This window comes from Triticum dicoccoides, chromosome 1B, assembly GCF_002162155.2.
Source record: "Triticum dicoccoides isolate Atlit2015 ecotype Zavitan chromosome 1B, WEW_v2.0, whole genome shotgun sequence".
Lineage (NCBI taxonomy): Eukaryota > Viridiplantae > Streptophyta > Magnoliopsida > Poales > Poaceae > Triticum > Triticum dicoccoides.
In genome coordinates this window covers 280,510,939-280,522,756 of record NC_041381.1, presented here as the reverse complement: position 1 = coordinate 280,522,756, position 11,818 = coordinate 280,510,939, and positions in this window count along the sequence as shown.

Below are 11,818 nucleotides of genomic sequence, written 5' to 3'. Positions count from 1 at the left end.
AGGGGTGGGGGAGAGATGATGTGGAGCATCCTTCGGTCATCCCCATGGACCTTCCATCGTCTCACTAAGCACCAAGAGGACCCATGACTAGAGCACGAGCTAGAGCTCTCGAGACCGAGGTGACTTCTCTCCTTAGTGATATATCACATGATCCTCTCGAGACATGGCTAGTACCTCAATCCGGAATGTTGTGCATGATTAGGTACCAAGAGGACCCTCCCGAGGATGCACATGAAGATGGTCAAGACCCCAAGTCCATGGAAGAAGAGAACCAATGGAAGAAGGCAAGAACAGCCTCCAGGCACCGGACATCCGGCCCCTGGAGATCTACACGGCCAGCCCTCGGCAGAAGAAACTACAGCGATGGGGCATCTGGCGTCCAGCCCGGACATCCGGCCCCCCTCACCAGAAATCCAGTCAAAGTCCCGGACATTTGGCACCAGCGACCAAAGAGCACAGAAGGTTGCCCCGTCAGCCCGGACATCCGGCCAGCGCCCCGGACATCCGGCGCCTCCCGAAGCAACGGACATCTGGCGCCTCCGAGCGGACATCCAGCATCACCCATCCAGAGAATAGAACAGGCAGATGCACCAGCCCAGACATCCGGCCCCTCAGCCCGGACATCCGGCCCCTCGCGAGCCACCGGACATCCGGCCCGACGCCTGGACATCCGGCCTTCCCTGTCTGCGCACAGTGTAGGGCTGAGGCCCATGTATCCCTCTTTGCCCCTGGTCTATATATACTCCATCCCCACCTACGTTTGAGGGTGAGCATTGTGATAGCTCATTTAGAGATAGAGCTCTGCTCATCCGTACCAGATCTACTCCACATGAGGGACCGTGCCTCTTCGGAGAAGATCCATTCGGATTCAAGGCCTCCATCCGGAGAAGACAATCAAGACCTCCTCATGGAGAAGAACGGTTACTCTTGTATCTTCCTTTGTTGATTTTGGATCATGTGTTACCTTGTGCTTTCGATGATCTAGCCCTTGTGTGATCGATTCCTTGTCGGTTGAGTGTTTCTCTCGTTCGTCCCCGTGATTTCCTCGTGTTCTTCCTCGCGTTCTTCTTTTTTTTCCCGTAGGATCCCCTCCAAACGTGAAAGATCGGCCCCTAGGGTTCCGCCCTACATCAAACATGCTTTCGGTACTATTAGTGGACATGTACTGACCCACTACAGCAAGAGGTGACACTGCGGTTATAGTTGCCTCGTCACCTTCAGAAGGTGGCGGTTCCACCATTTGTTCCATAGCTTGCTAAAAAGTTGAGTTTTTTACATTAGTAGTACCAGAACAGAAGATATTAAGGAGGCAGCAAAACCAAACAAAATAGCTTTGGTCTATATACAGAACTTATTCTGGTGAACCCGCGTAAAATATTAGTTGTATTTTACTGCAAAGTACATAATAAAACCAGGTTCCAAACACATGACCATGTACCATGGCTAATGTATTGTCTATTTCTTCACATTGTATTGACAGCTAAGGATAAAAAGACAAAGTTCATAATACAGTAAGCATATTATGACATCATTCATATCACAAAACAATTGAGAACAGACAAACAGGCAATTGTAACATTGTGTAGACAAGTCCAACACGGAACTAGATTGCAGATCAAGATCAAAGGACATCACTAATCTCTTTTAAACCTTGTAAGGTGGAATGATACGCTAAGACAATGTGTATAAAGTTGAAAAGAGTAATAGAAATTGGCTGCAAACCATGTAGTTCAATGCACAAGTTAGAGTAAGTAGTAGTTAAAAGGCATGAGGATTAAGCACTTACAACAGCGGCTTTGACTGGTGTAGTCATGCCCTTCGTCTTGCTGGCGTGACAGTCCTTGAAGATTTCCACAACATTTGGTTCAGGTACTTTTTGGTCCTTGCCGGCTTTCCTCTGCATTTGGAACAAGTCAATATAGATCTGATATATGGCACATCGAAAAGAGTGAAATAGCAGCTAGTTACAAGAGCCTTGTAGTGTGCAATATAAGTATGAGATCCTGTCGTCTGTTGGAATTTCACTTTCGTACGGTTGGCCCTTGATGCGGAGCATACTATGGACATCACCATGTCAAGAGTCCGTTCGGCGAGTGACACGTGCGACATCTACTTCACATACACAAAGGTGAATCATCTCCTCGACACGTGCTCACTTGACCCCTTCAAGGATGGTATGCTACTTGACACCCCTCTCGTGTGCATGCATAGGTATAGTTGGAACACTACGAACGACGAGGAGGAATGGGAACGCAAGTGTACAACTACACCATCCACGAGGGAAGCCTGGAAGCGACAAGGGAAGAAGACGATGTGCTGAATCTACAGCGGCCGGACATCCGGGCCAACGGCCGGACAAACGGCGCCTGTGCAAGCACGCAGGACCTGCACCAACAGATGCAGAAGAGCATCAGCAGTCGGACATCCTGCGCCAACCCCGGACGTCTAGCAACTCAGCAAAGCCCGGACATCCGGCACTCCTCCCGGAAATCCAGCAACGAGTACAGAAGCTACGACCATTAAATGGCCGGACATCCGCCCCGAGCCCCAGACATCCGGCGCCTCTTGAAGTCCCGGACATCCGCCCCCCCCCCCAACCCGGATATCCGGCACCTGCGCGTGCACAGTCGGGCCAAAGGCCCATGTATCCCCTCCTCACTTACCCCTTCGTGGACTAGCCTATATATACTCCATCCCCTTCCTCTAGCTAGAGTTAGCAAAGGATTAGCTCATTTGATATAGAGCTTTTCTCATCCATACGGATCTACTCCACCGAGAGAGACTGCGGCCTCTACAAAGAAGATCCATCTTGGATTCAAGACCTCCTCATGGGCGGACCCCTTCAAGACCTCCTCATGGAGATGAACTTTACCTTGTATCTTCCCTTTCTTGTTCATGTACCTTGTGATCTTGTGTATTTAATTGTCTAGTGGATGTGTGATTGGACTTGTTCTTGAGTGTTTCCCCTTGTGATTTCTCCCTGTTCTTCCCCGTGTTCTTCGTGTTCTTCGAGGGATCCCACTCCAATCGTGAAAGATCGACCTACATCGGGTTTGCCCCATATCATATGGTATCATGAGCCATGTTTATCACGTATTTGGAGTCCCTCCCACCATTTTCTTGCCTTCTTTTGCTTGATTTCATCCTAAATTTTCAAAATCCCCACCAAAAATAGGCCCATTTTTTGTGATTTGTTCATTTGATGATGTTTTTTTGATTTTGATCCATGTATTGGCTTGGTTTCAAGTGGATCTAGCATCTCCCCAAGTTTCCCCACTTTCCAACCACGAAATCTCCGCAATTTTGCCCCCCGAAATCATCAATTTCCGCCCCCAAATCGAGTTTCAAAGTCCAAATGCCGATCTGGAATCGCCGAGCTAGACATCCGGGCCACAGGCCGGACATCCAGCTCCTAGAGCGCAAATCACGCGTGGTTCTGGACATCAGGTCCCGGACATCCGGCCAAACCCACGGATGTCCGACTCCTCGGATTTCAACCTTTCCCATTTCACCGTTTTGACCATAACTTTCACATTCGGAGTCTAATTTTTGCGTTCTTTAGCTCGTTGATAAACTATTGACATCACCCATCCATCTAGATAGGTTTCAAAACCATTTGTCTCCATCAATTTTTTTGGAACTTTGGCATGTTTACCTAGGCCTTCCACCATATCATCCGCATTACCACCACCGACTTCCGCAACCTAACCCATTTTGTTCCCCATAGCATTAGTGGTTGCTTGAGTAGTGATTCGAGTCTCCTAAGGTGTTTCAGCTACTTAGGGATAGTTGCTTCTTCATCAACCACCACCACCACTTCCGCATAACCTTGCCCACCATACATTTCGCCAACCAAACTTAACCCAATTGTTGTTTGAGCGTGTTTGAGTTGTGGCTTGTGTCTCCTAAGGTGTTTCGGCTACTTAGGGTCAGAAACTTCAACTCCAACACATGTATAGCCCATCATTCCACTTCCGCATTGCCAAGTGCAAAACTACCACCGCTTATAGGTTGTGAAACCAAGGAATGAGCACAAAACTACTTATCCATTTTGCATCTTATAGGTTGTGCACAAGTGTCGTATCCGCCTATTGAGCAATCATGGTAGCGTCTCTCTTGAGTTATGCAACACGAGCGTTTTCCATGGATTCCACATTTTTTGCTCATTCCTTGGTTGCACAACCCCATTTATCTATCCGTGTGTGTGTTTCTGTGTGCCACATATTGCTATTGGTCTACTTGTTTCACTTGCGAATTTGTGAATCTTTTTCAACATTATTGACTCTTGCTAACATTTTGCATCAAATTTTTGTGCCACTATCCTCACCGAGCTCTACCATTAGCTTTACTTGATAGGTGTGAGTGAACAAGTCCGGTACCAATTCTACTATTATTTCATTTCACATTGAGTGAAACGGGGTACATCCTCAACTTTGGGAAAAGGTAACTTGGTATTGTTTATCTCATTTCCTACTCACCTCTATTCGAGTCTTGTGATGGATAGGCAAAGCACACATCTTTCGGCCTACAACAACGACGAGTTCGATGCCACGAACAACAACTTCGACGCCAAGATGCAAGCTCAAATGGAGGAGATCAAAGCCCTCATCAGGTCCTACAAGTGATCTTCCTCATCTTCTAGAAGACGCTCAAGATCACATCCTTCTGAGCTACCATCTCCGGCAAGATCACATCGGCATCGACACCATCACCAACTAGAACGTGAAGGTCAAGAGCTCAACACCAACTACCGCTCAACGACTTCACCATCTTCCTTGACATCTTCGCCAAGCGACTTCAAGGAATCTTTGCCTACAGACATACGACATCTTCGCCAACAAGCACCCTAAGACTACTCTCAAGATAATCTCCACAAGCTCAAGTCTGCGACTTCCACGAGCTACTACGACCTCGACATAGACCACGTGATTCATTTCTATGGGACTCTAGAACCCGAGGAGTATCTCGAGTGGGAGCGCTTGATGGACGACTACCTCAAGCTACATCAAGTTCATCCCGAAGATCAAGTGAAGTGCGCCACAAGGAAATTCCATGACTACGCGTACACATGGTGGCTTCACACACCTTCGGAGAGCTACGACATGAGTTGGCCCAAGAAGAAGTAAGCTATGCAGCGAGAGTTCGTGTCCCCAACCTACACGGAACAACTTCGATGCCAATTGGAGAACACCATCCAAGGATCCAAGTCCATCGACAAGTACTTCTGATAGAGGCAAAGGTGTACCATCTTTCGATGAGATGGTGGCTATCGTTTTCTGTGGGAGTCAACCTTGACGATCCGACTATGAACGTGCGTGACGTCGCGCCTTAGCAATCGTAAACCAACTTCTGAGGGGTTATTGACCACGCCGGAGCATGATCAACCTGACCATGAGGGTCTGTTTCCTGTGAGCAAATGAAGAACAAGCAAGAAACTGAGATTGCAATCTAGATATTGCGAATATAAGATGAAAGCTTTATTGATCAAGATGGGGTTTTGTGACGTCTTGGTCTGGTCGTTGAACACAAACAAAGTACGCGAAGTTTCAGCTATGGCAAACTTTAATCTAAACAAAACCCAAAGTCTAAACGGTGCCCTAAGGGCTGTATATATGGAGGAAGAGGGGGGAATTTCGTGGCCCTTGGTGGAGGGGTCCGAAACTAACCCTATCTCTTGTTTCCCCACACATACGGACTCTAAAAATAGCCTATACTTATGTATTTCAAAATTACATGGGCCTGGCCCAATAATAAGGTGACGCAGCACCTAGAATAGCCTCTGGACGAAATTTATGAAGTGGCATCTTGTATATTTCGTCCAAGGCTTCATGCACTCGTTATGGTGGCTTCAAAGCCCTAAAATCATCACTTGTAACTCTGTTCTTATTCCCCTTGCGCATGCCATGATCTCCATGCTTGGTCTTGCTCCAATGTTCATCCTTCTCCAAGCTAGGTCCTTCATTTGTAAGCAAAACAAATGTATCCAATTTAGGTAGCATCATATTCTCATGAACATTAGAATCATTACCAAGAAACGAAAGTACCTGGTAATTTAATTGGCGTGCGCGAGCTCTAGTAATTGTTCCAGTATGTATAGCAGCAGGGGTTGTGGGTGTAACAATGGTATTGATTTCCTCATCATCCTCCCCTTCTTGAAATGAAGTCGTCCTCGACGGAAGCTCATCTTCGTCACCCAAATAAGGCTTCAAATCTGCAATGTTAAAAGTGGGACTAACCCCAAAATCTACAGGAAGCTCAAGTTTATATGCATTATCATTTATTTTCTCTAACACCTTAAAAGGACCATCAGCACGAGGCATTAGCTTTGATTTGCGCAAATCAGGAAATCTATCCTTACGCAAATGTAACCAAACAAGATCTCTAGATGCAAACACAACATGTTTTCTACCCTTATATCCAGCAAGTTTATATTTAGCATTCATACGCTCAATGTTTTACTTAGTTAACTCATGAATTTTTAAAATCAATTCAGCCCGTTGTTTAGCATCAAAATTAACCTTCTCCGAAGATGGAAGAGACAACAAATGAATAGGTGCACGAGGTAGGAAACCATACATAACTTCAAAAGGGCACATCTTAGTAGTAGAATGCAATGAACGATTATAAGCAAATTCAATATGAGGCAAGCATTCCTCCCACATTTTCTTATTATTCTTCAAAATATCCCTAAGCATAGTAGACAATGTTCTATTGACTACTTCAGTTTGTCCATCAGTTTGGGGGTGACAAGTAGTACTAAAAAGCAGTTTAGACCCCAACTTAGCCCATAAACATCTCCAAATGTGGCTAAGAAATTTAGTATCACGATCTGAAACAATAGTATTTGGCACACCATGCAAGCGAATAATTTCACGAAAGAACAAATCAGCAACATTAACAACATCATCGCTTTTATGACATGGTATAAAGTGTGCCATTTTCGAGAATCTATCCACGACAACAAATATGCTATCCCTCCCCTTCTTTGTTCGCGGTAAACCTAAAACAAAGTCCATAGATATATCCTTCCAAGGAACACTAGGTACAGGCAAAGGCATATATAAACCATGAGGATTGAGTCGTGACTTAGCTTTTTGACATGTAGTGCAGCGAGCAACAAAGCGCTCAACATCCCGTCTCATCTTTGGCCAAAAGAAATGTGTAGCAAGTACGTCCTCCATCTTCTTCACGCCAAAGTGTCCCATTAATCCTCCTCCATGCGCCTCCTATAACAACAAAAGACGAACGGAGCTAGTTGGAATGCATAGCTTGTTAGCACGGAACACAAATCCATCATTAACGACGAACTTGTTCCATGTTCTTCCTTCTTTACAATTCTGCAATACATCTTTAAAATTAGCATCATGCACATATCGATCTTTGATGGTCTCCAAACCAAATATTTTGAAGTCAATTTGTGAAAGCATAGTATAGCGACGAGACAATGCGTCAGCAATAACATTGTCTTTACCCTTCTTGTCTTTAATGACATAAGGGAAAGTCTCAATGAATTCAACCCATTTAGCATGTCTACGATTCAGTTTAGCTTGACTTTTAATATGTTTCAAAGTTTCATGATCAGAATGTATAACAAATTCTTTGGGCCATAAATAATGCTACCATGTTTCTAAAGTCCGAACAAGAGCATATAATTCTTTATCATAAGTAGAATAATTCAGACTAGGCCCACTCAATTTTTCAGAAAAGTATGCAATAGGTTTGCCATCTTGTAATAACACACCTCCTAATCCAATTCCACTAGCATCACATTCAAGCTCAAATGTCTTATTAAAATCAGGAAGTTGGAGTAAAGGAGCATGTGTCAACTTATCTTTCTGTAACATCCCAAAATTCTAAATTTTGGAATGTTATATTAAATAGATAGTTTTGATTGATTGTTTGATTGATTGATTGAAAGTGAGTGAAATTCGAAACTTTTTGAAAGTTAAATGAGAGGGAATAAAAGGACTTTCCCAAACTTTCATTTTGCTTTTATGATCTCAGTGAATTCAAATTCTTTTCATCACACAACCCTGGAGTGAAGATGAGATGACTTCTTCCATTTATTTAAGTGACAAGGGGTGTTGAAAATATTTGAATTTCATTTGAGAATATTTCCAATTCTGAAACTTTATGGAACTCAATGATTTTCACGAGCGAAGATAAAATGACTTCTTCAAATTATATGAAATATGAGTTGGGAGTTTCAAAGAATTAAATTCAAAGTTCCTATGAATTTATTTTCAATTTGGAGTTATTTGAGTTTTATTCAAATTATTTTTCTCCAAAAATAAAATATATGGAAAATAGGGTAACATGATTCCCTACATCAAAAACTTGGAGAGAAATAAATTTGAATTAATTTTGTTTTTGTTAAATGATTTTTACTGGATTTTACTGGGGCAGAAGCACTCTTTGCTTTATTTGAATTTGTGTGTATTTTATTCGACTCTATAAAAATGTCCACATTGTAGAAAATAATTTTCTGAAAATTTTGATATATTATATGCCTATATAATATATTTTTTTATTTGGTTTTTTTTATTTTGTTTGTCTGTTTAGAAAAAAAGACTTCCGCCGACTGGGCTGGCCCAGCTAGCCAGCCAGGCCACGGCCCAGCCAGCCCACGTCGCCCGCGCCGCTCGTCCCCGAGCTCGGGATGAAGTCCCGAGCCGCCGCCGTGTTCGCCCCGGCCTCCTTGGCCCCTTCCCCAAGCCACCGCCATCGCCCCCCCTATAAATCTGGAGCACCGGATCCCGCCGCCCCCCTCTCTCTCCTCCTCACACCGCGCCGCCACCCCGCATCTCACTGCCGCCGCCGCCGGAGGCCGCAGCCGCCGCCCTCGTCGTCGTCGACCGCCGCCGGTGCCACCATCGACCCCGCCGCCCAGCGTCGCTCCTCCCCGTGCCCTTCGTCGCCTTCGTGGACGACCGAAGCCGCCGCCCCGGCCGGACCCGAGCCGCCGCCGCCGCGTCGCTCCGCCTCGCCGCCGCACTTCGCCGGGAACCGCCGCCGGTTTATTTGCCCGAGCTAGTAAAACCGATAAAACTACCGGTTTTATTTGTTAGTTCGGTTTTATATTGTTTAGATCGGTTTTTTATAGCTAGTCCTATTCAGTGAACGTTCGCTGTTTAACCCTTCATAGTGAACGAATTCGCTCGTTAGCATTCGGTAACAAACATTCACGTTTTAGTTTGTTTTTTTCTTCTTTTCTGTTATTTTTTCGGCCAGGGACCCGTCTGTGAATATTTTATTTACAGATTAGCCCCTGGACTTCAAACACTCGCAACTTTTTACTCGTTAGTCCAAATCCAACAAAACCAATGCCCACTTCTTCGTTACGATCTCCTCTATCCAGTAAAACAACTCAAACATGTTTTTGAAAGTTTAAAATTTGAATTAGATCAGATTTGGATTTGAACTTCGTTTGATCATAACTTGAGTTTCGTAACTCCGATTTAGTTGATTCTTTTTGCAAATCGAAGCTCTTGACCTAAACTTTCTGATAAGGCCAAATTCACATAATTTTGGTACTGTTAGAAAATTTCTTTATGTTGCAAGAGTTATTTGCTTGGTTTGATGTTTTCCAAATTGTTTTCTTCGTTCTTTCCGATGTTTTGAGTGATTGCTTATGTGTGGCTACTATTGCTTGATTACGATAGATTGACCGGAGTGTGACGAGTAGAACTATCAAGAGTTATGAGTGCGAATCATCTTCATCAACATTGCAGGAAAGTAACACTTTGATCATACTTTTTCTACTGCCCAGTTTTTATGCATTAGATCTATCCTCAAACACTTGCATGATTAGGATCTAATTAAATTGTGGGTTTTGGGAAGTAGATTGAGGTAGTACCTATTACCTGTTTTATTATCAAACCCTTGGGAGTTACTTCTACGTTTGCTTATTATGCCATGCTATGCTAGTAGACGTGGATTGGGTGAGTGTATCCATGACAGATGTGAGATTGTTATTTAATGGTTTATTTAAGGTGGCAACTTAAACACACATCTGGGTGGATTGAGGCACCTGGTTTCTATCAGGACTTGCCTGTATTTCTTCGAACCGCCATCCAGGCTCAAAGGGATCATGAGATTATTCAAACTAGAAACTTCCGTGTGCAGCCACAAGCCATTATGGGCTCTAGCATAGTTGATTAAGTTGTGCGAACTCTTACGGGTAGACTAGCAGATGTAGGGGAAAGTAGGTGTACCGGTCTACCCACAAGTAAGGTGCTAGTGCTTCTGAAAGACTATGTCTCGGTCATCCGTTTCTCAAACATCATGTAGTGCGAGAAATCCAACGGAGGCGATCGAGTCTTGTGGGGAAAAGTGAGCAAACCTCTGCAAAGTGTATAAACTAATCATGATTAGCCGTGTCCCCGGTTATGGACAATCTTGAGTATCTAGTTCTTGGATTATCCTATTGATCTCATCATGTTACTTTAATTAACTTTGTTGGGTTTTTATGAGTACTTTTAATTGGGATTGAGGATGTTGTCAACCATTCTCAATGTTTAACAACCACCATGATAGTTAAATAAATTTATTCCTTTGCAGTAGGGAAAAATTGGCTTTTCGCAAAAATATTATAACCATAGAGCTTTCCACCAGCCATATATGCATGTAGTATAGGCTTATTCTTTCATTACTCTCTATGTGTTACATTGCCAGCATATTCCATGTGCTGACCTGTTTTCGGGCTGCAACGTTTCATGTTGCAGACTTTTCAGACGACGAGTAAGTGATACGTTAGCATTACGATTTCTACACTCAACTTTGCCATTGGTGTTGATGGGAATCCACAACCTTGTTACTTCCGCTATTTTGGATTGAGGTAATAGTATTTATGTTATTTTATACATGTGATTTACCTCTGTTATAAATCCTCGAGTACTGTGTGTGTCAGCATACCGATCCAGGGATGACACTTAAGCACAGAGATTCGATCCATTCGGGTTGGGTCGCTACAAGATGGTATCAGAGCACATGTTGACTATAGGACGTGACCCTAGAAACTGACAAGCCCATAGGAAAGATTTTCTCTACAACTTCATTTTCAAAAAAATCTTTTACCTCTCTTCTCTTCTGAGCTTATTCAAATATTCCCTTTTAGTGAGACCATGCCCCTTTTCCCTTTTGACCACTCGAAGATTCGACCGATGAGACCACTCCAAGGAGACAAGATATCGGGCCACTAAGACCATTCGGAATGAAGAGGATTTTACCATACATTATGATAATGGAAACTACAACAGTTGAAGACTCCGAAGACTAGGAGAATTTAAATGCTCTGAAGAATTCCCAGATTTTTATGACCTAGGAAGGTTACGCTTATGGAATTTGACAGACTAAGGAAGTTGTCAATACCCGAGATCAAGGTGTATCGGAGAAAGACCGGAACACAGAGAGTTAGAAACTCAAAGTTTTGTCAGGAAAACCCTAAGGCAGGAGATATCAACTATGGAATGATAGCTCATGGAAATGACAAGAGCAGAAACACGGCTATCCATGAGGTTATCACCCACATGTGCTATTGCCACTGTGCTGAGTTAAGCATGCATATGCATGGAATGATTGGATGGTAGAAGGCTACTGCAACATCTGTCAGCAAAGGATGCAGTTTTAACGTAGCTGGTGTATCACCAGGAACTGGAGAATTACATCAAGAAGTTAAGATGGACCTACAAGAAGCCGTATTTGACAAGGAAGCAGTTCATCAGGTCCCAGAAGATTAAAATAGCCAAGCAGGAGGAGCTAAACCTCGAGATACCGAAGATTTGTCAAGAACTGAAGGACAGTAGGACCATGGATCATG